General features: G+C 54.5%; 20 non-coding genes across 20 annotated transcripts; 10 read left to right on the top strand and 10 right to left on the bottom strand.

The window, feature by feature from the left end:
- Nucleotides 1–15: 15 nt before the first annotated feature.
- On the bottom strand, nt 16–87 carry TRNAE-CUC (transfer RNA glutamic acid (anticodon CUC)). Its single transcript has one exon. It is a non-coding gene; the product is annotated as a tRNA-Glu (tRNA).
- Nucleotides 88–981: 894 nt separating this feature from the next.
- TRNAL-UAA (transfer RNA leucine (anticodon UAA)) lies at nt 982–1,064 on the top strand. The gene has a single exon. It is a non-coding gene; the product is annotated as a tRNA-Leu (tRNA).
- A 904-nt stretch (nt 1,065–1,968) lies between these two features.
- Nucleotides 1,969–2,040, bottom strand: TRNAE-CUC (transfer RNA glutamic acid (anticodon CUC)). The gene has a single exon. It is a non-coding gene; the product is annotated as a tRNA-Glu (tRNA).
- Nucleotides 2,041–3,321: 1,281 nt separating this feature from the next.
- TRNAL-UAA (transfer RNA leucine (anticodon UAA)) lies at nt 3,322–3,404 on the top strand. The gene has a single exon. It is a non-coding gene; the product is annotated as a tRNA-Leu (tRNA).
- A 2,262-nt stretch (nt 3,405–5,666) lies between these two features.
- Nucleotides 5,667–5,749, top strand: TRNAL-UAA (transfer RNA leucine (anticodon UAA)). The gene has a single exon. It is a non-coding gene; the product is annotated as a tRNA-Leu (tRNA).
- Nucleotides 5,750–6,653: 904 nt separating this feature from the next.
- Nucleotides 6,654–6,725, bottom strand: TRNAE-CUC (transfer RNA glutamic acid (anticodon CUC)). Its single transcript has one exon. It is a non-coding gene; the product is annotated as a tRNA-Glu (tRNA).
- Nucleotides 6,726–7,065: 340 nt separating this feature from the next.
- On the bottom strand, nt 7,066–7,137 carry TRNAE-CUC (transfer RNA glutamic acid (anticodon CUC)). The gene has a single exon. It is a non-coding gene; the product is annotated as a tRNA-Glu (tRNA).
- Nucleotides 7,138–8,034: 897 nt separating this feature from the next.
- On the top strand, nt 8,035–8,117 carry TRNAL-UAA (transfer RNA leucine (anticodon UAA)). The gene has a single exon. It is a non-coding gene; the product is annotated as a tRNA-Leu (tRNA).
- A 903-nt stretch (nt 8,118–9,020) lies between these two features.
- On the bottom strand, nt 9,021–9,092 carry TRNAE-CUC (transfer RNA glutamic acid (anticodon CUC)). Its single transcript has one exon. It is a non-coding gene; the product is annotated as a tRNA-Glu (tRNA).
- A 1,281-nt stretch (nt 9,093–10,373) lies between these two features.
- On the top strand, nt 10,374–10,456 carry TRNAL-UAA (transfer RNA leucine (anticodon UAA)). Its single transcript has one exon. It is a non-coding gene; the product is annotated as a tRNA-Leu (tRNA).
- Nucleotides 10,457–11,360: 904 nt separating this feature from the next.
- Nucleotides 11,361–11,432, bottom strand: TRNAE-CUC (transfer RNA glutamic acid (anticodon CUC)). Its single transcript has one exon. It is a non-coding gene; the product is annotated as a tRNA-Glu (tRNA).
- A 1,281-nt stretch (nt 11,433–12,713) lies between these two features.
- On the top strand, nt 12,714–12,796 carry TRNAL-UAA (transfer RNA leucine (anticodon UAA)). The gene has a single exon. It is a non-coding gene; the product is annotated as a tRNA-Leu (tRNA).
- A 2,262-nt stretch (nt 12,797–15,058) lies between these two features.
- TRNAL-UAA (transfer RNA leucine (anticodon UAA)) lies at nt 15,059–15,141 on the top strand. Its single transcript has one exon. It is a non-coding gene; the product is annotated as a tRNA-Leu (tRNA).
- A 904-nt stretch (nt 15,142–16,045) lies between these two features.
- On the bottom strand, nt 16,046–16,117 carry TRNAE-CUC (transfer RNA glutamic acid (anticodon CUC)). Its single transcript has one exon. It is a non-coding gene; the product is annotated as a tRNA-Glu (tRNA).
- Nucleotides 16,118–17,398: 1,281 nt separating this feature from the next.
- On the top strand, nt 17,399–17,481 carry TRNAL-UAA (transfer RNA leucine (anticodon UAA)). The gene has a single exon. It is a non-coding gene; the product is annotated as a tRNA-Leu (tRNA).
- Nucleotides 17,482–18,396: 915 nt separating this feature from the next.
- Nucleotides 18,397–18,468, bottom strand: TRNAE-CUC (transfer RNA glutamic acid (anticodon CUC)). The gene has a single exon. It is a non-coding gene; the product is annotated as a tRNA-Glu (tRNA).
- A 340-nt stretch (nt 18,469–18,808) lies between these two features.
- On the bottom strand, nt 18,809–18,880 carry TRNAE-CUC (transfer RNA glutamic acid (anticodon CUC)). The gene has a single exon. It is a non-coding gene; the product is annotated as a tRNA-Glu (tRNA).
- An 894-nt stretch (nt 18,881–19,774) lies between these two features.
- On the top strand, nt 19,775–19,857 carry TRNAL-UAA (transfer RNA leucine (anticodon UAA)). The gene has a single exon. It is a non-coding gene; the product is annotated as a tRNA-Leu (tRNA).
- A 1,316-nt stretch (nt 19,858–21,173) lies between these two features.
- Nucleotides 21,174–21,245, bottom strand: TRNAE-CUC (transfer RNA glutamic acid (anticodon CUC)). The gene has a single exon. It is a non-coding gene; the product is annotated as a tRNA-Glu (tRNA).
- An 894-nt stretch (nt 21,246–22,139) lies between these two features.
- Nucleotides 22,140–22,222, top strand: TRNAL-UAA (transfer RNA leucine (anticodon UAA)). Its single transcript has one exon. It is a non-coding gene; the product is annotated as a tRNA-Leu (tRNA).
- Nucleotides 22,223–22,697: the final 475 nt, after the last annotated feature.

Raw genomic sequence — 22,697 nt, 5'->3', positions numbered from 1 at the left:
TGTTAAAAGAGCTCCTTCCCTGACCGGGAATCGAACCCGGGCCGCGGCGGTGAGAGCGCCGAATCCTAACCACTAGACCACCCGGGACGGTGGGTGCACCCCGTTGCGTGTCGCTCAGATGGTGGCGTCCGAGTCCAAAGGCTGAGGGCCTCTGCTACAATGGGCACCAGTGCCTGCAGGTCTTCGGGGGCCGTTTCTGCTAATAAATAAATAAATAAAGAAATAAAGAAAGAAAGAAAGAAAGAAAACAAAAACACTTGTGATGGTCTGCGAAAAGGGGAGCTTAGAGATTGAAGACAGCATCACTTTGGGAACGTTTGCGCTTTCACTTCCAAGCGCTGATATTCCTGTCTTGCTCTCCTGAAAGGACAGCCTTCCTCGCTATGAGCTTTTGTGGGTCAGTGCTGAAGCTCCCCCTAGAGGCTGCCGCTGAAGATGCACACTCACAACTAACCCTCCTTAGGAGAACTGCTTCGTGGGAGAGCACGTTTATTAAAAGGCGGCAGGCCATGATTGCCTGCGAGACACAGCAGGGTTACCATGCAGAGTTCAAAGGGGGCTTTGCTTGTACAGCAAGTGCCGGAGGGCAAGAAGGGATGACATAGGAGCTGCCCTTTTTTCGGGCTCGCACACCAAGGCCTGCACCAGCCTTCGAGGCTCAGCCTGCCTCTGGACTGCCCTAGACCACCTTTACTCAAAGCACACACTCTGGTCGGGGACTCGAAGCCAGGCCCGTGGCAGTGAAAGCACCAAATCCTCACCACTAGGCCACCGGGGAAACGACTGCAGCACCCGGGAGGTTTCCGCAACCGTACTTGCAGTCAGCTGGAGGCTATTGTAATGCTGTTAAGTGAGAGACGTTTGCCGCTCGCAAGCCAATTCCATCCAACCTCCTGCAGGGGGCACTCTGGGCTGGTTTTCCACTTGTTCGCCTGCTGCTGAAACAGCAAAGATTCAATTCGAAGCCCTTTGCAGCAGCTCACCAGGATGGCCGAGTGGTTAAGGCGTTGGACTTAAGATCCAATGGACAAGTGTCCGCGTGGGTTCGAGCCCCACTCCTGGTACAGGTTTTTACTCTTCTTACCTAAATGCGGCAGCAGCTTCGCACAAGCCCTTTCCTGCTGTCTGTAGGCAGTGCCCCTACCTCAAAGCCCTGAGGCTTGAGTTCACCTGAAAAGAGCAACAAGGAATCGTTGCCCGTAGACTCTTTTCCTGGAAAACCTTTGCATTTTTGTACCATGTCCCTCGCATCCCAAGCTTAAGCCGCCAAAGTTGGCAGAGCTTGTGCAACCCCGCCAACAGCCCTACCACCCCAAAAGAAAATTGGGCAGGGATTCCCGCCTCCGCTTCCGAAACGGGCTTCCAAACGGGCGATGCCCTGACGGGTCAGCCAGTCACCGTCTAGGCCCGGTACACCCCTGTGAATAATAGAGCGTCCAACCTCAAATCAGGCTACAGGGCCCTTCAGCCCATAGAAGGAGAACCTGTCAACAAACGGGGCGAGGGCAATGCTCGGGCCCCTTGCGAAGCCTTTGCCAAGCTCCAAAGGCTGCACTTTCCCAGCAGACCACAGCTCTGTATGCAAATCAAGCAGCTACGACCCCTCCCTCCCCTGCTTTTCTCCTCCAAACCGGTACGCAACCATTTCTGCAGCCCTCTGCCCCAGGGTCCCGGGCAAGGTCTTGGTCTGATGAGGCTAGGGATGGTGGGCGAGCTCGGCTTTGGCAGGGCGACAGGACTAATATTTTCTCTACAGCTTTGGAAGAAAGAAAGCTTCCTTTTTGGGGCACAGGCCCACTTCTAGCGGCGACAGCTTCCGGTAAGGGACCATGCTGAAAAGATGCTTGGAGTTACCGCCAGGGGAGCCACGCCGCTATTGCCTGTGAGTGAAGCTACATTTGAAAGAAATATTTTTTGAGACGCAGTTGTTTGAATTTCTGTAAAAATGTCATTCAGTAAAAGCCTCTCTTCCCTGACCGGGAATCGAACCCGGGCCGCGGCGGTGAGAGCGCCGAATCCTAGCCACTAGACCACCAGGGAGACTGCTGGACAGCTCGGGAAGGCCGGGCAGTGGTGTCCGAGTGCACAATGCCTGCAGGTGCCTCAAAGGCCAGTCCATTGGGGGACTGGGAAGAGAGGGGGAGGGCCGAGCAGATAGGTTCTCTCCAGCGGTGAAAAAGGAAGCTGCCTTTTTTGCGTCAAGGGCAGTCTTTCCGCAGCGACAGGAGAATGAATGGGACTCTGCCATAAACACGTTTTGCGTCGCGCTGAGGGCACTTCCTCCATTTTGTGCACGCAAATCTGCATCTGGGAGCAAGATTTCCGGTCGCCAGTTAACTGCATTGCTGTAAATAAAAATGTCAGTTGTTAAAAGAGCTCCTTCCCTGACCGGGAATCGAACCCGGGCCGCGGCTAGACCACCAGGGACGGTGGGTGCACCCCGTTGCGTGTCGCTCAGATGGTGGCGTCCGAGTCCAAAGGCTGAGGGCCTCTGCTACAATGGGCACCAGTGCCTGCAGGTCTTCGGGGGCCGTTTCTGCTAATAAATAAATAAATAAAGAAATAAAGAAAGAAAGAAAGAAAGAAAACAAAAACACTTGTGATGGTCTGCGAAAAGGGGAGCTTAGAGATTGAAGACAGCATCACTTTGGGAACGTTTGCGCTTTCACTTCCAAGCGCTGATATTCCTGTCTTGCTCTCCTGAAAGGACAGCCTTCCTCGCTATGAGCTTTTGTGGGTCAGTGCTGAAGCTCCCCCTAGAGGCTGCCGCTGAAGATGCACACTCACAACTAACCCTCCTTAGGAGAACTGCTTCGTGGGAGAGCACGTTTATTAAAAGGCGGCAGGCCATGATTGCCTGCGAGACACAGCAGGGTTACCATGCAGAGTTCAAAGGGGGCTTTGCTTGTACAGCAAGTGCCGGAGGGCAAGAAGGGATGACATAGGAGCTGCCCTTTTTTCGGGCTCGCACACCAAGGCCTGCACCAGCCTTCGAGGCTCAGCCTGCCTCTGGACTGCCCTAGACCACCTTTACTCAAAGCACACACTCTGGTCGGGGACTCGAAGCCAGGCCCGTGGCAGTGAAAGCACCAAATCCTCACCACTAGGCCACCGGGGAAACGACTGCAGCACCCGGGAGGTTTCCGCAACCGTACTTGCAGTCAGCTGGAGGCTATTGTAATGCTGTTAAGTGAGAGACGTTTGCCGCTCGCAAGCCAATTCCATCCAACCTCCTGCAGGGGGCACTCTGGGCTGGTTTTCCACTTGTTCGCCTGCTGCTGAAACAGCAAAGATTCAATTCGAAGCCCTTTGCAGCAGCTCACCAGGATGGCCGAGTGGTTAAGGCGTTGGACTTAAGATCCAATGGACAAGTGTCCGCGTGGGTTCGAGCCCCACTCCTGGTACAGGTTTTTACTCTTCTTACCTAAATGCGGCAGCAGCTTCGCACAAGCCCTTTCCTGCTGTCTGTAGGCAGTGCCCCTACCTCAAAGCCCTGAGGCTTGAGTTCACCTGAAAAGAGCAACAAGGAATCGTTGCCCGTAGACTCTTTTCCTGGAAAACCTTTGCATTTTTGTACCATGTCCCTCGCATCCCAAGCTTAAGCCGCCAAAGTTGGCAGAGCTTGTGCAACCCCGCCAACAGCCCTACCACCCCAAAAGAAAATTGGGCAGGGATTCCCGCCTCCGCTTCCGAAACGGGCTTCCAAACGGGCGATGCCCTGACGGGTCAGCCAGTCACCGTCTAGGCCCGGTACACCCCTGTGAATAATAGAGCGTCCAACCTCAAATCAGGCTACAGGGCCCTTCAGCCCATAGAAGGAGAACCTGTCAACAAACGGGGCGAGGGCAATGCTCGGGCCCCTTGCGAAGCCTTTGCCAAGCTCCAAAGGCTGCACTTTCCCAGCAGACCACAGCTCTGTATGCAAATCAAGCAGCTACGACCCCTCCCTCCCCTGCTTTTCTCCTCCAAACCGGTACGCAACCATTTCTGCAGCCCTCTGCCCCAGGGTCCCGGGCAAGGTCTTGGTCTGATGAGGCTAGGGATGGTGGGCGAGCTCGGCTTTGGCAGGGCGACAGGACTAATATTTTCTCTACAGCTTTGGAAGAAAGAAAGCTTCCTTTTTGGGGCACAGGCCCACTTCTAGCGGCGACAGCTTCCGGTAAGGGACCATGCTGAAAAGATGCTTGGAGTTACCGCCAGGGGAGCCACGCCGCTATTGCCTGTGAGTGAAGCTACATTTGAAAGAAATATTTTTTGAGACGCAGTTGTTTGAATTTCTGTAAAAATGTCATTCAGTAAAAGCCTCTCTTCCCTGACCGGGAATCGAACCCGGGCCGCGGCCGAATCCTAACCACTAGACCACCAGGGAGACCGCTGGACAGCTCGGGAAGGCCGGGCAGTGGTGTCCGAGTGCACAATGCCTGCAGGTGCCTCAAAGGCCAGTCCATTGGGGGACTGGGAAGAGAGGGGGAGGGCCGAGCAGATAGGTTCTCTCCAGCGGTGAAAAAGGAAGCTGCCTTTTTTGCGTCAAGGGCAGTCTTTCCGCAGCGTCAGGAGAATGAATGGGACTCTGCCATAAACACGTTTTGCGTCGCGCTGAGGGCACTTCCTCCATTTTGTGCACGCAAATCTGCATCTGGGAGCAAGATTTCCGGTCGCCAGTTAACTGCATTGCTGTAAATAAAAATGTCAGTTGTTAAAAGAGCTCCTTCCCTGACCGGGAATCGAACCCGGGCCGCGGCGGTGAATCCTAACCACTAGACCACCAGGGACGGTGGGTGCACCCCGTTGCGTGTCGCTCAGATGGTGGCGTCCGAGTCCAAAGGCTGAGGGCCTCTGCTACAATGGGCACCAGTGCCTGCAGGTCTTCGGGGGCCGTTTCTGCTAATAAATAAATAAATAAAGAAATAAAGAAAGAAAGAAAGAAAGAAAACAAAAACACTTGTGATGGTCTGCGAAAAGGGGAGCTTAGAGATTGAAGACAGCATCACTTTGGGAACGTTTGCGCTTTCACTTCCAAGCGCTGATATTCCTGTCTTGCTCTCCTGAAAGGACAGCCTTCCTCGCTATGAGCTTTTGTGGGTCAGTGCTGAAGCTCCCCCTAGAGGCTGCCGCTGAAGATGCACACTCACAACTAACCCTCCTTAGGAGAACTGCTTCGTGGGAGAGCACGTTTATTAAAAGGCGGCAGGCCATGATTGCCTGCGAGACACAGCAGGGTTACCATGCAGAGTTCAAAGGGGGCTTTGCTTGTACAGCAAGTGCCGGAGGGCAAGAAGGGATGACATAGGAGCTGCCCTTTTTTCGGGCTCGCACACCAAGGCCTGCACCAGCCTTCGAGGCTCAGCCTGCCTCTGGACTGCCCTAGACCACCTTTACTCAAAGCACACACTCTGGTCGGGGACTCGAAGCCAGGCCCGTGGCAGTGAAAGCACCAAATCCTCACCACTAGGCCACCGGGGAAACGACTGCAGCACCCGGGAGGTTTCCGCAACCGTACTTGCAGTCAGCTGGAGGCTATTGTAATGCTGTTAAGTGAGAGACGTTTGCCGCTCGCAAGCCAATTCCATCCAACCTCCTGCAGGGGGCACTCTGGGCTGGTTTTCCACTTGTTCGCCTGCTGCTGAAACAGCAAAGATTCAATTCGAAGCCCTTTGCAGCAGCTCACCAGGATGGCCGAGTGGTTAAGGCGTTGGACTTAAGATCCAATGGACAAGTGTCCGCGTGGGTTCGAGCCCCACTCCTGGTACAGGTTTTTACTCTTCTTACCTAAATGCGGCAGCAGCTTCGCACAAGCCCTTTCCTGCTGTCTGTAGGCAGTGCCCCTACCTCAAAGCCCTGAGGCTTGAGTTCACCTGAAAAGAGCAATAAGGAATCGTTGCCCGTAGACTCTTTTCCTGGAAAACCTTTGCATTTTTGTACCATGTCCCTCGCATCCCAAGCTTAAGCCGCCAAAGTTGGCAGAGCTTGTGCAACCCCGCCAACAGCCCTACCACCCCAAAAGAAAATTGGGCAGGGATTCCCGCCTCCGCTTCCGAAACGGGCTTCCAAACGGGCGATGCCCTGACGGGTCAGCCAGTCACCGTCTAGGCCCGGTACACCCCTGTGAATAATAGAGCGTCCAACCTCAAATCAGGCTACAGGGCCCTTCAGCCCATAGAAGGAGAACCTGTCAACAAACGGGGCGAGGGCAATGCTCGGGCCCCTTGCGAAGCCTTTGCCAAGCTCCAAAGGCTGCACTTTCCCAGCAGACCACAGCTCTGTATGCAAATCAAGCAGCTACGACCCCTCCCTCCCCTGCTTTTCTCCTCCAAACCGGTACGCAACCATTTCTGCAGCCCTCTGCCCCAGGGTCCCGGGCAAGGTCTTGGTCTGATGAGGCTAGGGATGGTGGGCGAGCTCGGCTTTGGCAGGGCGACAGGACTAATATTTTCTCTACAGCTTTGGAAGAAAGAAAGCTTCCTTTTTGGGGCACAGGCCCACTTCTAGCGGCGACAGCTTCCGGTAAGGGACCATGCTGAAAAGATGCTTGGAGTTACCGCCAGGGGAGCCACGCCGCTATTGCCTGTGAGTGAAGCTACATTTGAAAGAAATATTTTTTGAGACGCAGTTGTTTGAATTTCTGTAAAAATGTCATTCAGTAAAAGCCTCTATTCCCTGACCGGGAATCGAACCCGGGCCGCGGCGGTGAGAGCGCCGAATCCTAATCACTAGACCACCAGGGAGACCGCTGGACAGCTCGGGAAGGCCGGGCAGTGGTGTCCGAGTGCACAATGCCTGCAGGTGCCTCAAAGGCCAGTCCATTGGGGGACTGGGAAGAGAGGGGGAGGGCCGAGCAGATAGGTTCTCTCCAGCGGTGAAAAAGGAAGCTGCCTTTTTTGCGTCAAGGGCAGTCTTTCCGCAGCGACAGGAGAATGAATGGGACTCTGCCATAAACACGTTTTGCGTCGCGCTGAGGGCACTTCCTCCATTTTGTGCACGCAAATCTGCATCTGGGAGCAAGATTTCCGGTCGCCAGTTAACTGCATTGCTGTAAATAAAAATGTCAGTTGTTAAAAGAGCTCCTTCCCTGACCGGGAATCGAACCCGGGCCGCGGCGGTGAGAGCGCCGAATCCTAACCACTAGACCACCCGGGACGGTGGGTGCACCCCGTTGCGTGTCGCTCAGATGGTGGCGTCCGAGTCCAAAGGCTGAGGGCCTCTGCTACAATGGGCACCAGTGCCTGCAGGTCTTCGGGGCCGTTTCTGCTAATAAATAAATACATAAAGAAATAAAGAAAGAAAGAAAGAAAGAAAGAAAACAAAAACACTTGTGATGGTCTGCGAAAAGGGGAGCTTAGAGATTGAAGACAGCATCACTTTGGGAACGTTTGCGCTTTCACTTCCAAGCGCTGATATTCCTGTCTTGCTCTCCTGAAAGGACAGCCTTCCTCGCTATGAGCTTTTGTGGGTCAGTGCTGAAGCTCCCCCTAGAGGCTGCCGCTGAAGATGCACACTCACAACTAACCCTCCTTAGGAGAACTGCTTCGTGGGAGAGCACGTTTATTAAAAGGCGGCAGGCCATGATTGCCTGCGAGACACAGCAGGGTTACCATGCAGAGTTCAAAGGGGGCTTTGCTTGTACAGCAAGTGCCGGAGGGCAAGAAGGGATGACATAGGAGCTGCCCTTTTTTCGGGCTCGCACACCAAGGCCTGCACCAGCCTTCGAGGCTCAGCCTGCCTCTGGACTGCCCTAGACCACCTTTACTCAAAGCACACACTCTGGTCGGGGACTCGAAGCCAGGCCCGTGGCAGTGAAAGCACCAAATCCTCACCACTAGGCCACCGGGGAAACGACTGCAGCACCCGGGAGGTTTCCGCAACCGTACTTGCAGTCAGCTGGAGGCTATTGTAATGCTGTTAAGTGAGAGACGTTTGCCGCTCGCAAGCCAATTCCATCCAACCTCCTGCAGGGGGCACTCTGGGCTGGTTTTCCACTTGTTCGCCTGCTGCTGAAACAGCAAAGATTCAATTCGAAGCCCTTTGCAGCAGCTCACCAGGATGGCCGAGTGGTTAAGGCGTTGGACTTAAGATCCAATGGACAAGTGTCCGCGTGGGTTCGAGCCCCACTCCTGGTACAGGTTTTTACTCTTCTTACCTAAATGCGGCAGCAGCTTCGCACAAGCCCTTTCCTGCTGTCTGTAGGCAGTGCCCCTACCTCAAAGCCCTGAGGCTTGAGTTCACCTGAAAAGAGCAACAAGGAATCGTTGCCCGTAGACTCTTTTCCTGGAAAACCTTTGCATTTTTGTACCATGTCCCTCGCATCCCAAGCTTAAGCCGCCAAAGTTGGCAGAGCTTGTGCAACCCCGCCAACAGCCCTACCACCCCAAAAGAAATTTGGGCAGGGATTCCCGCTCCGCTTCCGAAACGGGCTTCCAAACGGGCGATGCCCTGACGGGTCAGCCAGTCACCGTCTAGGCCCGGTACACCCCTGTGAATAATAGAGCGTCCAACCTCAAATCAGGCTACAGGGCCCTTCAGCCCATAGAAGGAGAACCTGTCAACAAACGGGGCGAGGGCAATGCTCGGGCCCCTTGCGAAGCCTTTGCCAAGCTCCAAAGGCTGCACTTTCCCAGCAGACCACAGCTCTGTATGCAAATCAAGCAGCTACGACCCCTCCCTCCCCTGCTTTTCTCCTCCAAACCGGTACGCAACCATTTCTGCAGCCCTCTGCCCCAGGGTCCCGGGCAAGGTCTTGGTCTGATGAGGCTAGGGATGGTGGGCGAGCTCGGCTTTGGCAGGGCGACAGGACTAATATTTTCTCTACAGCTTTGGAAGAAAGAAAGCTTCCTTTTTGGGGCACAGGCCCACTTCTAGCGGCGACAGCTTCCGGTAAGGGACCATGCTGAAAAGATGCTTGGAGTTACCGCCAGGGGAGCCACGCCGCTATTGCCTGTGAGTGAAGCTACATTTTAAAGAAATATTTTTTGAGACGCAGTTGTTTGAATTTCTGTAAAAATGTCATTCAGTAAAAGCCTCTCTTCCCTGACCGGGAATCGAACCCGGGCCGCGGCGGTGAGAGCGCCGAATCCTAACCACTAGACCACCAGGGAGACCGCTGGACAGCTCGGGAAGGCCGGGCAGTGGTGTCCGAGTGCACAATGCCTGCAGGTGCCTCAAAGGCCAGTCCATTGGGGGACTGGGAAGAGAGGGGGAGGGCCGAGCAGATAGGTTCTCTCCAGCGGTGAAAAAGGAAGCTGCCTTTTTTGCGTCAAGGGCAGTCTTTCCGCAGCGACAGGAGAATGAATGGGACTCTGCCATAAACACGTTTTGCGTCGCGCTGACGGCACTTCCTCCATTTTGTGCACGCAAATCTGCATCTGGGAGCAAGATTTCCGGTCGCCAGTTAACTGCATTGCTGTAAATAAAAATGTCAGTTGTTAAAAGAGCTCCTTCCCTGACCGGGAATCGAACCCGGGCCGTGGCTAGACCACCAGGGACGGTGGGTGCACCCCGTTGCGTGTCGCTCAGATGGTGGCGTCCGAGTCCAAAGGCTGAGGGCCTCTGCTACAATGGGCACCAGTGCCTGCAGGTCTTCGGGGGCCGTTTCTGCTAATAAATAAATAAATAAAGAAATAAAGAAAGAAAGAAAGAAAGAAAACAAAAACACTTGTGATGGTCTGCGAAAAGGGGAGCTTAGAGATTGAAGACAGCATCACTTTGGGAACGTTTGCGCTTTCACTTCCAAGCGCTGATATTCCTGTCTTGCTCTCCTGAAAGGACAGCCTTCCTCGCTATGAGCTTTTGTGGGTCAGTGCTGAAGCTCCCCCTAGAGGCTGCCGCTGAAGATGCACACTCACAACTAACCCTCCTTAGGAGAACTGCTTCGTGGGAGAGCACGTTTATTAAAAGGCGGCAGGCCATGATTGCCTGCGAGACACAGCAGGGTTACCATGCAGAGTTCAAAGGGGGCTTTGCTTGTACAGCAAGTGCCGGAGGGCAAGAAGGGATGACATAGGAGCTGCCCTTTTTTCGGGCTCGCACACCAAGGCCTGCACCAGCCTTCGAGGCTCAGCCTGCCTCTGGACTGCCCTAGACCACCTTTACTCAAAGCACACACTCTGGTCGGGGACTCGAAGCCAGGCCCGTGGCAGTGAAAGCACCAAATCCTCACCACTAGGCCACCGGGGAAACGACTGCAGCACCCGGGAGGTTTCCGCAACCGTACTTGCAGTCAGCTGGAGGCTATTGTAATGCTGTTAAGTGAGAGACGTTTGCCGCTCGCAAGCCAATTCCATCCAACCTCCTGCAGGGGGCACTCTGGGCTGGTTTTCCACTTGTTCGCCTGCTGCTGAAACAGCAAAGATTCAATTCGAAGCCCTTTGCAGCAGCTCACCAGGATGGCCGAGTGGTTAAGGCGTTGGACTTAAGATCCAATGGACAAGTGTCCGCGTGGGTTCGAGCCCCACTCCTGGTACAGCTTTTTACTCTTCTTACCTAAATGCGGCAGCAGCTTCGCACAAGCCCTTTCCTGCTGTCTGTAGGCAGTGCCCCTACCTCAAAGCCCTGAGGCTTGAGTTCACCTGAAAAGAGCAACAAGGAATCGTTGCCCGTAGACTCTTTTCCTGGAAAACCTTTGCATTTTTGTACCATGTCCCTCGCATCCCAAGCTTAAGCCGCCAAAGTTGGCAGAGCTTGTGCAACCCCGCCAACAGCCCTACCACCCCAAAAGAAAATTGGGCAGGGATTCCCGCCTCCGCTTCCGAAACGGGCTTCCAAACGGGCGATGCCCTGACGGGTCAGCCAGTCACCGTCTAGGCCCGGTACACCCCTGTGAATAATAGAGCGTCCAACCTCAAATCAGGCTACAGGGCCCTTCAGCCCATAGAAGGAGAACCTGTCAACAAACGGGGCGAGGGCAATGCTCGGGCCCCTTGCGAAGCCTTTGCCAAGCTCCAAAGGCTGCACTTTCCCAGCAGACCACAGCTCTGTATGCAAATCAAGCAGCTACGACCCCTCCCTCCCCTGCTTTTCTCCTCCAAACCGGTACGCAACCATTTCTGCAGCCCTCTGCCCCAGGGTCCCGGGCAAGGTCTTGGTCTGATGAGGCTAGGGATGGTGGGCGAGCTCGGCTTTGGCAGGGCGACAGGACTAATATTTTCTCTACAGCTTTGGAAGAAAGAAAGCTTCCTTTTTGGGGCACAGGCCCACTTCTAGCGGCGACAGCTTCCGGTAAGGGACCATGCTGAAAAGATGCTTGGAGTTACCGCCAGGGGAGCCACGCCGCTATTGCCTGTGAGTGAAGCTACATTTGAAAGAAATATTTTTTGAGACGCAGTTGTTTGAATTTCTGTAAAAATGTCATTCAGTAAAAGCCTCTCTTCCCTGACCGGGAATCGAACCCGGGCCGCGGCGGTGAGAGCGCCGAATCCTAACCACTAGACCACCAGGGAGACTGCTGGACAGCTCGGGAAGGCCGGGCAGTGGTGTCCGAGTGCACAATGCCTGCAGGTGCCTCAAAGGCCAGTCCATTGGGGGACTGGGAAGAGAGGGGGAGGGCCGAGCAGATAGGTTCTCTCCAGCGGTGAAAAAGGAAGCTGCCTTTTTTGCGTCAAGGGCAGTCTTTCCGCAGCGACAGGAGAATGAATGGGACTCTGCCATAAACACGTTTTGCGTCGCGCTGAGGGCACTTCCTCCATTTTGTGCACGCAAATCTGCATCTGGGAGCAAGATTTCCGGTCGCCAGTTAACTGCATTGCTGTAAATAAAAATGTCAGTTGTTAAAAGAGCTCCTTCCCTGACCGGGAATCGAACCCGGGCCGCGGCTAGACCACCAGGGACGGTGGGTGCACCCCGTTGCGTGTCGCTCAGATGGTGGCGTCCGAGTCCAAAGGCTGAGGGCCTCTGCTACAATGGGCACCAGTGCCTGCAGGTCTTCGGGGGCCGTTTCTGCTAATAAATAAATAAATAAAGAAATAAAGAAAGAAAGAAAGAAAGAAAACAAAAACACTTGTGATGGTCTGCGAAAAGGGGAGCTTAGAGATTGAAGACAGCATCACTTTGGGAACGTTTGCGCTTTCACTTCCAAGCGCTGATATTCCTGTCTTGCTCTCCTGAAAGGACAGCCTTCCTCGCTATGAGCTTTTGTGGGTCAGTGCTGAAGCTCCCCCTAGAGGCTGCCGCTGAAGATGCACACTCACAACTAACCCTCCTTAGGAGAACTGCTTCGTGGGAGAGCACGTTTATTAAAAGGCGGCAGGCCATGATTGCCTGCGAGACACAGCAGGGTTACCATGCAGAGTTCAAAGGGGGCTTTGCTTGTACAGCAAGTGCCGGAGGGCAAGAAGGGATGACATAGGAGCTGCCCTTTTTTCGGGCTCGCACACCAAGGCCTGCACCAGCCTTCGAGGCTCAGCCTGCCTCTGGACTGCCCTAGACCACCTTTACTCAAAGCACACACTCTGGTCGGGGACTCGAAGCCAGGCCCGTGGCAGTGAAAGCACCAAATCCTCACCACTAGGCCACCGGGGAAACGACTGCAGCACCCGGGAGGTTTCCGCAACCGTACTTGCAGTCAGCTGGAGGCTATTGTAATGCTGTTAAGTGAGAGACGTTTGCCGCTCGCAAGCCAATTCCATCCAACCTCCTGCAGGGGGCACTCTGGGCTGGTTTTCCACTTGTTCGCCTGCTGCTGAAACAGCAAAGATTCAATTCGAAGCCCTTTGCAGCAGCTCACCAGGATGGCCGAGTGGTTAAGGCGTTGGACTTAAGATCCAATGGACAAGTGTCCGCGTGGGTTCGAGCCCCACTCCTGGTACAGGTTTTTACTCTTCTTACCTAAATGCGGCAGCAGCTTCGCACAAGCCCTTTCCTGCTGTCTGTAGGCAGTGCCCCTACCTCAAAGCCCTGAGGCTTGAGTTCACCTGAAAAGAGCAACAAGGAATCGTTGCCCGTAGACTCTTTTCCTGGAAAACCTTTGCATTTTTGTACCATGTCCCTCGCATCCCAAGCTTAAGCCGCCAAAGTTGGCAGAGCTTGTGCAACCCCGCCAACAGCCCTACCACCCCAAAAGAAAATTGGGCAGGGATTCCCGCCTCCGCTTCCGAAACGGGCTTCCAAACGGGCGATGCCCTGACGGGTCAGCCAGTCACCGTCTAGGCCCGGTACACCCCTGTGAATAATAGAGCGTCCAACCTCAAATCAGGCTACAGGGCCCTTCAGCCCATAGAAGGAGAACCTGTCAACAAACGGGGCGAGGGCAATGCTCGGGCCCCTTGCGAAGCCTTTGCCAAGCTCCAAAGGCTGCACTTTCCCAGCAGACCACAGCTCTGTATGCAAATCAAGCAGCTACGACCCCTCCCTCCCCTGCTTTTCTCCTCCAAACCGGTACGCAACCATTTCTGCAGCCCTCTGCCCCAGGGTCCCGGGCAAGGTCTTGGTCTGATGAGGCTAGGGATGGTGGGCGAGCTCGGCTTTGGCAGGGCGACAGGACTAATATTTTCTCTACAGCTTTGGAAGAAAGAAAGCTTCCTTTTTGGGGCACAGGCCCACTTCTAGCGGCGACAGCTTCCGGTAAGGGACCATGCTGAAAAGATGCTTGGAGTTACCGCCAGGGGAGCCACGCCGCTATTGCCTGTGAGTGAAGCTACATTTGAAAGAAATATTTTTTGAGACGCAGTTGTTTGAATTTCTGTAAAAATGTCATTCAGTAAAAGCCTCTCTTCCCTGACCGGGAATCGAACCCGGGCCGCGGCCGAATCCTAACCACTAGACCACCAGGGAGACCGCTGGACAGCTCGGGAAGGCCGGGCAGTGGTGTCCGAGTGCACAATGCCTGCAGGTGCCTCAAAGGCCAGTCCATTGGGGGACTGGGAAGAGAGGGGGAGGGCCGAGCAGATAGGTTCTCTCCAGCGGTGAAAAAGGAAGCTGCCTTTTTTGCGTCAAGGGCAGTCTTTCCGCAGCGTCAGGAGAATGAATGGGACTCTGCCATAAACACGTTTTGCGTCGCGCTGAGGGCACTTCCTCCATTTTGTGCACGCAAATCTGCATCTGGGAGCAAGATTTCCGGTCGCCAGTTAACTGCATTGCTGTAAATAAAAATGTCAGTTGTTAAAAGAGCTCCTTCCCTGACCGGGAATCGAACCCGGGCCGCGGCGGTGAATCCTAACCACTAGACCACCAGGGACGGTGGGTGCACCCCGTTGCGTGTCGCTCAGATGGTGGCGTCCGAGTCCAAAGGCTGAGGGCCTCTGCTACAATGGGCACCAGTGCCTGCAGGTCTTCGGGGGCCGTTTCTGCTAATAAATAAATAAATAAAGAAATAAAGAAAGAAAGAAAGAAAGAAAACAAAAACACTTGTGATGGTCTGCGAAAAGGGGAGCTTAGAGATTGAAGACAGCATCACTTTGGGAACGTTTGCGCTTTCACTTCCAAGCGCTGATATTCCTGTCTTGCTCTCCTGAAAGGACAGCCTTCCTCGCTATGAGCTTTTGTGGGTCAGTGCTGAAGCTCCCCCTAGAGGCTGCCGCTGAAGATGCACACTCACAACTAACCCTCCTTAGGAGAACTGCTTCGTGGGAGAGCACGTTTATTAAAAGGCGGCAGGCCATGATTGCCTGCGAGACACAGCAGGGTTACCATGCAGAGTTCAAAGGGGGCTTTGCTTGTACAGCAAGTGCCGGAGGGCAAGAAGGGATGACATAGGAGCTGCCCTTTTTTCGGGCTCGCACACCAAGGCCTGCACCAGCCTTCGAGGCTCAGCCTGCCTCTGGACTGCCCTAGACCACCTTTACTCAAAGCACACACTCTGGTCGGGGACTCGAAGCCAGGCCCGTGGCAGTGAAAGCACCAAATCCTCACCACTAGGCCACCGGGGAAACGACTGCAGCACCCGGGAGGTTTCCGCAACCGTACTTGCAGTCAGCTGGAGGCTATTGTAATGCTGTTAAGTGAGAGACGTTTGCCGCTCGCAAGCCAATTCCATCCAACCTCCTGCAGGGGGCACTCTGGGCTGGTTTTCCACTTGTTCGCCTGCTGCTGAAACAGCAAAGATTCAATTCGAAGCCCTTTGCAGCAGCTCACCAGGATGGCCGAGTGGTTAAGGCGTTGGACTTAAGATCCAATGGACAAGTGTCCGCGTGGGTTCGAGCCCCACTCCTGGTACAGGTTTTTACTCTTCTTACCTAAATGCGGCAGCAGCTTCGCACAAGCCCTTTCCTGCTGTCTGTAGGCAGTGCCCCTACCTCAAAGCCCTGAGGCTTGAGTTCACCTGAAAAGAGCAATAAGGAATCGTTGCCCGTAGACTCTTTTCCTGGAAAACCTTTGCATTTTTGTACCATGTCCCTCGCATCCCAAGCTTAAGCCGCCAAAGTTGGCAGAGCTTGTGCAACCCCGCCAACAGCCCTACCACCCCAAAAGAAAATTGGGCAGGGATTCCCGCCTCCGCTTCCGAAACGGGCTTCCAAACGGGCGATGCCCTGACGGGTCAGCCAGTCACCGTCTAGGCCCGGTACACCCCTGTGAATAATAGAGCGTCCAACCTCAAATCAGGCTACAGGGCCCTTCAGCCCATAGAAGGAGAACCTGTCAACAAACGGGGCGAGGGCAATGCTCGGGCCCCTTGCGAAGCCTTTGCCAAGCTCCAAAGGCTGCACTTTCCCAGCAGACCACAGCTCTGTATGCAAATCAAGCAGCTACGACCCCTCCCTCCCCTGCTTTTCTCCTCCAAACCGGTACGCAACCATTTCTGCAGCCCTCTGCCCCAGGGTCCCGGGCAAGGTCTTGGTCTGATGAGGCTAGGGATGGTGGGCGAGCTCGGCTTTGGCAGGGCGACAGGACTAATATTTTCTCTACAGCTTTGGAAGAAAGAAAGCTTCCTTTTTGGGGCACAGGCCCACTTCTAGCGGCGACAGCTTCCGGTAAGGGACCATGCTGAAAAGATGCTTGGAGTTACCGCCAGGGGAGCCACGCCGCTATTGCCTGTGAGTGAAGCTACATTTGAAAGAAATATTTTTTGAGACGCAGTTGTTTGAATTTCTGTAAAAATGTCATTCAGTAAAAGCCTCTCTTCCCTGACCGGGAATCGAACCCGGGCCGCGGCGGTGAGAGCGCCGAATCCTAATCACTAGACCACCAGGGAGACCGCTGGACAGCTCGGGAAGGCCGGGCAGTGGTGTCCGAGTGCACAATGCCTGCAGGTGCCTCAAAGGCCAGTCCATTGGGGGACTGGGAAGAGAGGGGGAGGGCCGAGCAGATAGGTTCTCTCCAGCGGTGAAAAAGGAAGCTGCCTTTTTTGCGTCAAGGGCAGTCTTTCCGCAGCGACAGGAGAATGAATGGGACTCTGCCATAAACACGTTTTGCGTCGCGCTGAGGGCACTTCCTCCATTTTGTGCACGCAAATCTGCATCTGGGAGCAAGATTTCCGGTCGCCAGTTAACTGCATTGCTGTAAATAAAAATGTCAGTTGTTAAAAGAGCTCCTTCCCTGACCGGGAATCGAACCCGGGCCGTGGCTAGACCACCAGGGACGGTGGGTGCACCCCGTTGCGTGTCGCTCAGATGGTGGCGTCCGAGTCCAAAGGCTGAGGGCCTCTGCTACAATGGGCACCAGTGCCTGCAGGTCTTCGGGGGCCGTTTCTGCTAATAAATAAATAAATAAAGAAATAAAGAAAGAAAGAAAGAAAGAAAACAAAAACACTTGTGATGGTCTGCGAAAAGGGGAGCTTAGAGATTGAAGACAGCATCACTTTGGGAACGTTTGCGCTTTCACTTCCAAGCGCTGATATTCCTGTCTTGCTCTCCTGAAAGGACAGCCTTCCTCGCTATGAGCTTTTGTGGGTCAGTGCTGAAGCTCCCCCTAGAGGCTGCCGCTGAAGATGCACACTCACAACTAACCCTCCTTAGGAGAACTGCTTCGTGGGAGAGCACGTTTATTAAAAGGCGGCAGGCCATGATTGCCTGCGAGACACAGCAGGGTTACCATGCAGAGTTCAAAGGGGGCTTTGCTTGTACAGCAAGTGCCGGAGGGCAAGAAGGGATGACATAGGAGCTGCCCTTTTTTCGGGCTCGCACACCAAGGCCTGCACCAGCCTTCGAGGCTCAGCCTGCCTCTGGACTGCCCTAGACCACCTTTACTCAAAGCACACACTCTGGTCGGGGACTCGAAGCCAGGCCCGTGGCAGTGAAAGCACCAAATCCTCACCACTAGGCCACCGGGGAAACGACTGCAGCACCCGGGAGGTTTCCGCAACCGTACTTGCAGTCAGCTGGAGGCTATTGTAATGCTGTTAAGTGAGAGACGTTTGCCGCTCGCAAGCCAATTCCATCCAACCTCCTGCAGGGGGCACTCTGGGCTGGTTTTCCACTTGTTCGCCTGCTGCTGAAACAGCAAAGATTCAATTCGAAGCCCTTTGCAGCAGCTCACCAGGATGGCCGAGTGGTTAAGGCGTTGGACTTAAGATCCAATGGACAAGTGTCCGCGTGGGTTCGAGCCCCACTCCTGGTACAGGTTTTTACTCTTCTTACCTAAATGCGGCAGCAGCTTCGCACAAGCCCTTTCCTGCTGTCTGTAGGCAGTGCCCCTACCTCAAAGCCCTGAGGCTTGAGTTCACCTGAAAAGAGCAACAAGGAATCGTTGCCCGTAGACTCTTTTCCTGGAAAACCTTTGCATTTTTGTACCATGTCCCTCGCATCCCAAGCTTAAGCCGCCAAAGTTGGCAGAGCTTGTGCAACCCCGCCAACAGCCCTACCACCCCAAAAGAAAATTGGGCAGGGATTCCCGCCTCCGCTTCCTCACGGCTTCCGAAACGGGCTTCCAAACGGGCGATGCCCTGACGGGTCAGCCAGTCACCGTCTAGGCCCGGTACACCCCTGTGAATAATAGAGCGTCCAACCTCAAATCAGGCTACAGGGCCCTTCAGCCCATAGAAGGAGAACCTGTCAACAAACGGGGCGAGGGCAATGCTCGGGCCCCTTGCGAAGCCTTTGCCAAGCTCCAAAGGCTGCACTTTCCCAGCAGACCACAGCTCTGTATGCAAATCAAGCAGCTACGACCCCTCCCTCCCCTGCTTTTCTCCTCCAAACCGGTACGCAACCATTTCTGCAGCCCTCTGCCCCAGGGTCCCGGGCAAGGTCTTGGTCTGATGAGGCTAGGGATGGTGGGCGAGCTCGGCTTTGGCAGGGCGACAGGACTAATATTTTCTCTACAGCTTTGGAAGAAAGAAAGCTTCCTTTTTGGGGCACAGGCCCACTTCTAGCGGCGACAGCTTCCGGTAAGGGACCATGCTGAAAAGATGCTTGGAGTTACCGCCAGGGGAGCCACGCCGCTATTGCCTGTGAGTGAAGCTACATTTGAAAGAAATATTTTTTGAGACGCAGTTGTTTGAATTTCTGTAAAAATGTCATTCAGTAAAAGCCTCTCTTCCCTGACCGGGAATCGAACCCGGGCCGCGGCGGTGAGAGCGCCGAATCCTAACCACTAGACCACCAGGGAGACCGCTGGACAGCTCGGGAAGGCCGGGCAGTGGTGTCCGAGTGCACAATGCCTGCAGGTGCCTCAAAGGCCAGTCCATTGGGGGACTGGGAAGAGAGGGGGAGGGCCGAGCAGATAGGTTCTCTCCAGCGGTGAAAAAGGAAGCTGCCTTTTTTGCGTCAAGGGCAGTCTTTCCGCAGCGACAGGAGAATGAATGGGACTCTGCCATAAACACGTTTTGCGTCGCGCTGAGGGCACTTCCTCCATTTTGTGCACGCAAATCTGCATCTGGGAGCAAGATTTCCGGTCGCCAGTTAACTGCATTGCTGTAAATAAAAATGTCAGTTGTTAAAAGAGCTCCTTCCCTGACCGGGAATCGAACCCGGGCCGCGGCGGTGAGAGCGCCGAATCCTAACCACTAGACCACCAGGGACGGTGGGTGCACCCCGTTGCGTGTCGCTCAGATGGTGGCGTCCGAGTCCAAAGGCTGAGGGCCTCTGCTACAATGGGCACCAGTGCCTGCAGGTCTTCGGGGGCCGTTTCTGCTAATAAATAAATAAATAAAGAAATAAAGAAAGAAAGAAAGAAAGAAAACAAAAACACTTGTGATGGTCTGCGAAAAGGGGAGCTTAGAGATTGAAGACAACATCACTTTGGGAACGTTTGCGCTTTCACTTCCAAGCGCTGATATTCCTGTCTTGCTCTCCTGAAAGGACAGCCTTCCTCGCTATGAGCTTTTGTGGGTCAGTGCTGAAGCTCCCCCTAGAGGCTGCCGCTGAAGATGCACACTCACAACTAACCCTCCTTAGGAGAACTGCTTCGTGGGAGAGCACGTTTATTAAAAGGCGGCAGGCCATGATTGCCTGCGAGACACAGCAGGGTTACCATGCAGAGTTCAAAGGGGGCTTTGCTTGTACAGCAAGTGCCGGAGGGCAAGAAGGGATGACATAGGAGCTGCCCTTTTTTCGGGCTCGCACACCAAGGCCTGCACCAGCCTTCGAGGCTCAGCCTGCCTCTGGACTGCCCTAGACCACCTTTACTCAAAGCACACACTCTGGTCGGGGACTCGAAGCCAGGCCCGTGGCAGTGAAAGCACCAAATCCTCACCACTAGGCCACCGGGGAAACGACTGCAGCACCCGGGAGGTTTCCGCAACCGTACTTGCAGTCAGCTGGAGGCTATTGTAATGCTGTTAAGTGAGAGACGTTTGCCGCTCGCAAGCCAATTCCATCCAACCTCCTGCAGGGGGCACTCTGGGCTGGTTTTCCACTTGTTCGCCTGCTGCTGAAACAGCAAAGATTCAATTCGAAGCCCTTTGCAGCAGCTCACCAGGATGGCCGAGTGGTTAAGGCGTTGGACTTAAGATCCAATGGACAAGTGTCCGCGTGGGTTCGAGCCCCACTCCTGGTACAGGTTTTTACTCTTCTTACCTAAATGCGGCAGCAGCTTCGCACAAGCCCTTTCCTGCTGTCTGTAGGCAGTGCCCCTACCTCAAAGCCCTGAGGCTTGAGTTCACCTGAAAAGAGCAACAAGGAATCGTTGCCCGTAGACTCTTTTCCTGGAAAACCTTTGCATTTTTGTACCATGTCCCTCGCATCCCAAGCTTAAGCCGCCAAAGTTGGCAGAGCTTGTGCAACCCCGCCAACAGCCCTACCACCCCAAAAGAAAATTGGGCAGGGATTCCCGCCTCCGCTTCCTCACGGCTTCCGAAACGGGCTTCCAAACGGGCGATGCCCTGACGGGTCAGCCAGTCACCGTCTAGGCCCGGTACACCCCTGTGAATAATAGAGTATCCAACCTCAAATCAGGCTACAGGGCCCTTCAGCCCATAGAAGGAGAACCTGTCAACAAACGGGGCGAGGGCAATGCTCGGGCCCCTTGCGAAGCCTTTGCCAAGCTCCAAAGGCTGCACTTTCCCAGCAGACCACAGCTCTGTATGCAAATCAAGCAGCTACGACCCCTCCCTCCCCTGCTTTTCTCCTCCAAACCGGTACGCAACCATTTCTGCAGCCCTCTGCCCCAGGGTCCCGGGCAAGGTCTTGGTCTGATGAGGCTAGGGATGGTGGGCGAGCTCGGCTTTGGCAGGGCGACAGGACTAATATTTTCTCTACAGCTTTGGAAGAAAGAAAGCTTCCTTTTTGGGGCACAGGCCCACTTCTAGCGGCGACAGCTTCCGGTAAGGGACCATGCTGAAAAGATGCTTGGAGTTACCGCCAGGGGAGCCACGCCGCTATTGCCTGTGAGTGAAGCTACATTTGAAAGAAATATTTTTTGAGACGCAGTTGTTTGAATTTCTGTAAAAATGTCATTCAGTAAAAGCCTCTCTTCCCTGACCGGGAATCGAACCCGGGCCGCGGCCGAATCCTAACCACTAGACCACCAGGGAGACCGCTGGACAGCTCGGGAAGGCCGGGCAGTGGTGTCCGAGTGCACAATGCCTGCAGGTGCCTCAAAGGCCAGTCCATTGGGGGACTGGGAAGAGAGGGGGAGGGCCGAGCAGATAGGTTCTCTCCAGCGGTGAAAAAGGAAGCTGCCTTTTTTGCGTCAAGGGCAGTCTTTCCGCAGCGTCAGGAGAATGAATGGGACTCTGCCATAAACACGTTTTGCGTCGCGCTGAGGGCACTTCCTCCATTTTGTGCACGCAAATCTGCATCTGGGAGCAAGATTTCCGGTCGCCAGTTAACTGCATTGCTGTAAATAAAAATGTCAGTTGTTAAAAGAGCTCCTTCCCTGACCGGGAATCGAACCCGGGCCGCGGCGGTGAGAGCACCGAATCCTAACCACTAGACCACCAGGGACGGTGGGTGCACCCCGTTGCGTGTCGCTCAGATGGTGGCGTCCGAGTCCAAAGGCTGAGGGCCTCTGCTACAATGGGCACCAGTGCCTGCAGGTCTTCGGGGGCCGTTTCTGCTAATAAATAAATAAATAAAGAAATAAAGAAAGAAAGAAAGAAAGAAAACAAAAACACTTGTGATGGTCTGCGAAAAGGGGAGCTTAGAGATTGAAGACAGCATCACTTTGGGAACGTTTGCGCTTTCACTTCCAAGCGCTGATATTCCTGTCTTGCTCTCCTGAAAGGACAGCCTTCCTCGCTATGAGCTTTTGTGGGTCAGTGCTGAAGCTCCCCCTAGAGGCTGCCGCTGAAGATGCACACTCACAACTAACCCTCCTTAGGAGAACTGCTTCGTGGGAGAGCACGTTTATTAAAAGGCGGCAGGCCATGATTGCCTGCGAGACACAGCAGGGTTACCATGCAGAGTTCAAAGGGGGCTTTGCTTGTACAGCAAGTGCCGGAGGGCAAGAAGGGATGACATAGGAGCTGCCCTTTTTTCGGGCTCGCACACCAAGGCCTGCACCAGCCTTCGAGGCTCAGCCTGCCTCTGGACTGCCCTAGACCACCTTTACTCAAAGCACACACTCTGGTCGGGGACTCGAAGCCAGGCCCGTGGCAGTGAAAGCACCAAATCCTCACCACTAGGCCACCGGGGAAACGACTGCAGCACCCGGGAGGTTTCCGCAACCGTACTTGCAGTCAGCTGGAGGCTATTGTAATGCTGTTAAGTGAGAGACGTTTGCCGCTCGCAAGCCAATTCCATCCAACCTCCTGCAGGGGGCACTCTGGGCTGGTTTTCCACTTGTTCGCCTGCTGCTGAAACAGCAAAGATTCAATTCGAAGCCCTTTGCAGCAGCTCACCAGGATGGCCGAGTGGTTAAGGCGTTGGACTTAAGATCCAATGGACAAGTGTCCGCGTGGGTTCGAGCCCCACTCCTGGTACAGGTTTTTACTCTTCTTACCTAAATGCGGCAGCAGCTTCGCACAAGCCCTTTCCTGCTGTCTGTAGGCAGTGCCCCTACCTCAAAGCCCTGAGGCTTGAGTTCACCTGAAAAGAGCAACAAGGAATCGTTGCCCGTAGACTCTTTTCCTGGAAAACCTTTGCATTTTTGTACCATGTCCCTCGCATCCCAAGCTTAAGCCGCCAAAGTTGGCAGAGCTTGTGCAACCCCGCCAACAGCCCTACCACCCCAAAAGAAAATTGGGCAGGGATTCCCGCCTCCGCTTCCGAAACGGGCTTCCAAACGGGCGATGCCCTGACGGGTCAGCCAGTCACCGTCTAGGCCCGGTACACCCCTGTGAATAATAGAGCGTCCAACCTCAAATCAGGCTACAGGGCCCTTCAGCCCATAGAAGGAGAACCTGTCAACAAACGGGGCGAGGGCAATGCTCGGGCCCCTTGCGAAGCCTTTGCCAA

This window comes from Ambystoma mexicanum, chromosome 5p (genome assembly GCF_040938575.1).
Source record: "Ambystoma mexicanum isolate Mex_15411 chromosome 5p, UKY_AmexF1_1, whole genome shotgun sequence".
NCBI lineage: Eukaryota > Metazoa > Chordata > Amphibia > Caudata > Ambystomatidae > Ambystoma > Ambystoma mexicanum.
Note: the sequence above shows the minus strand (reverse complement) of the source record. Positions and strands in the feature narration are given on the sequence as shown.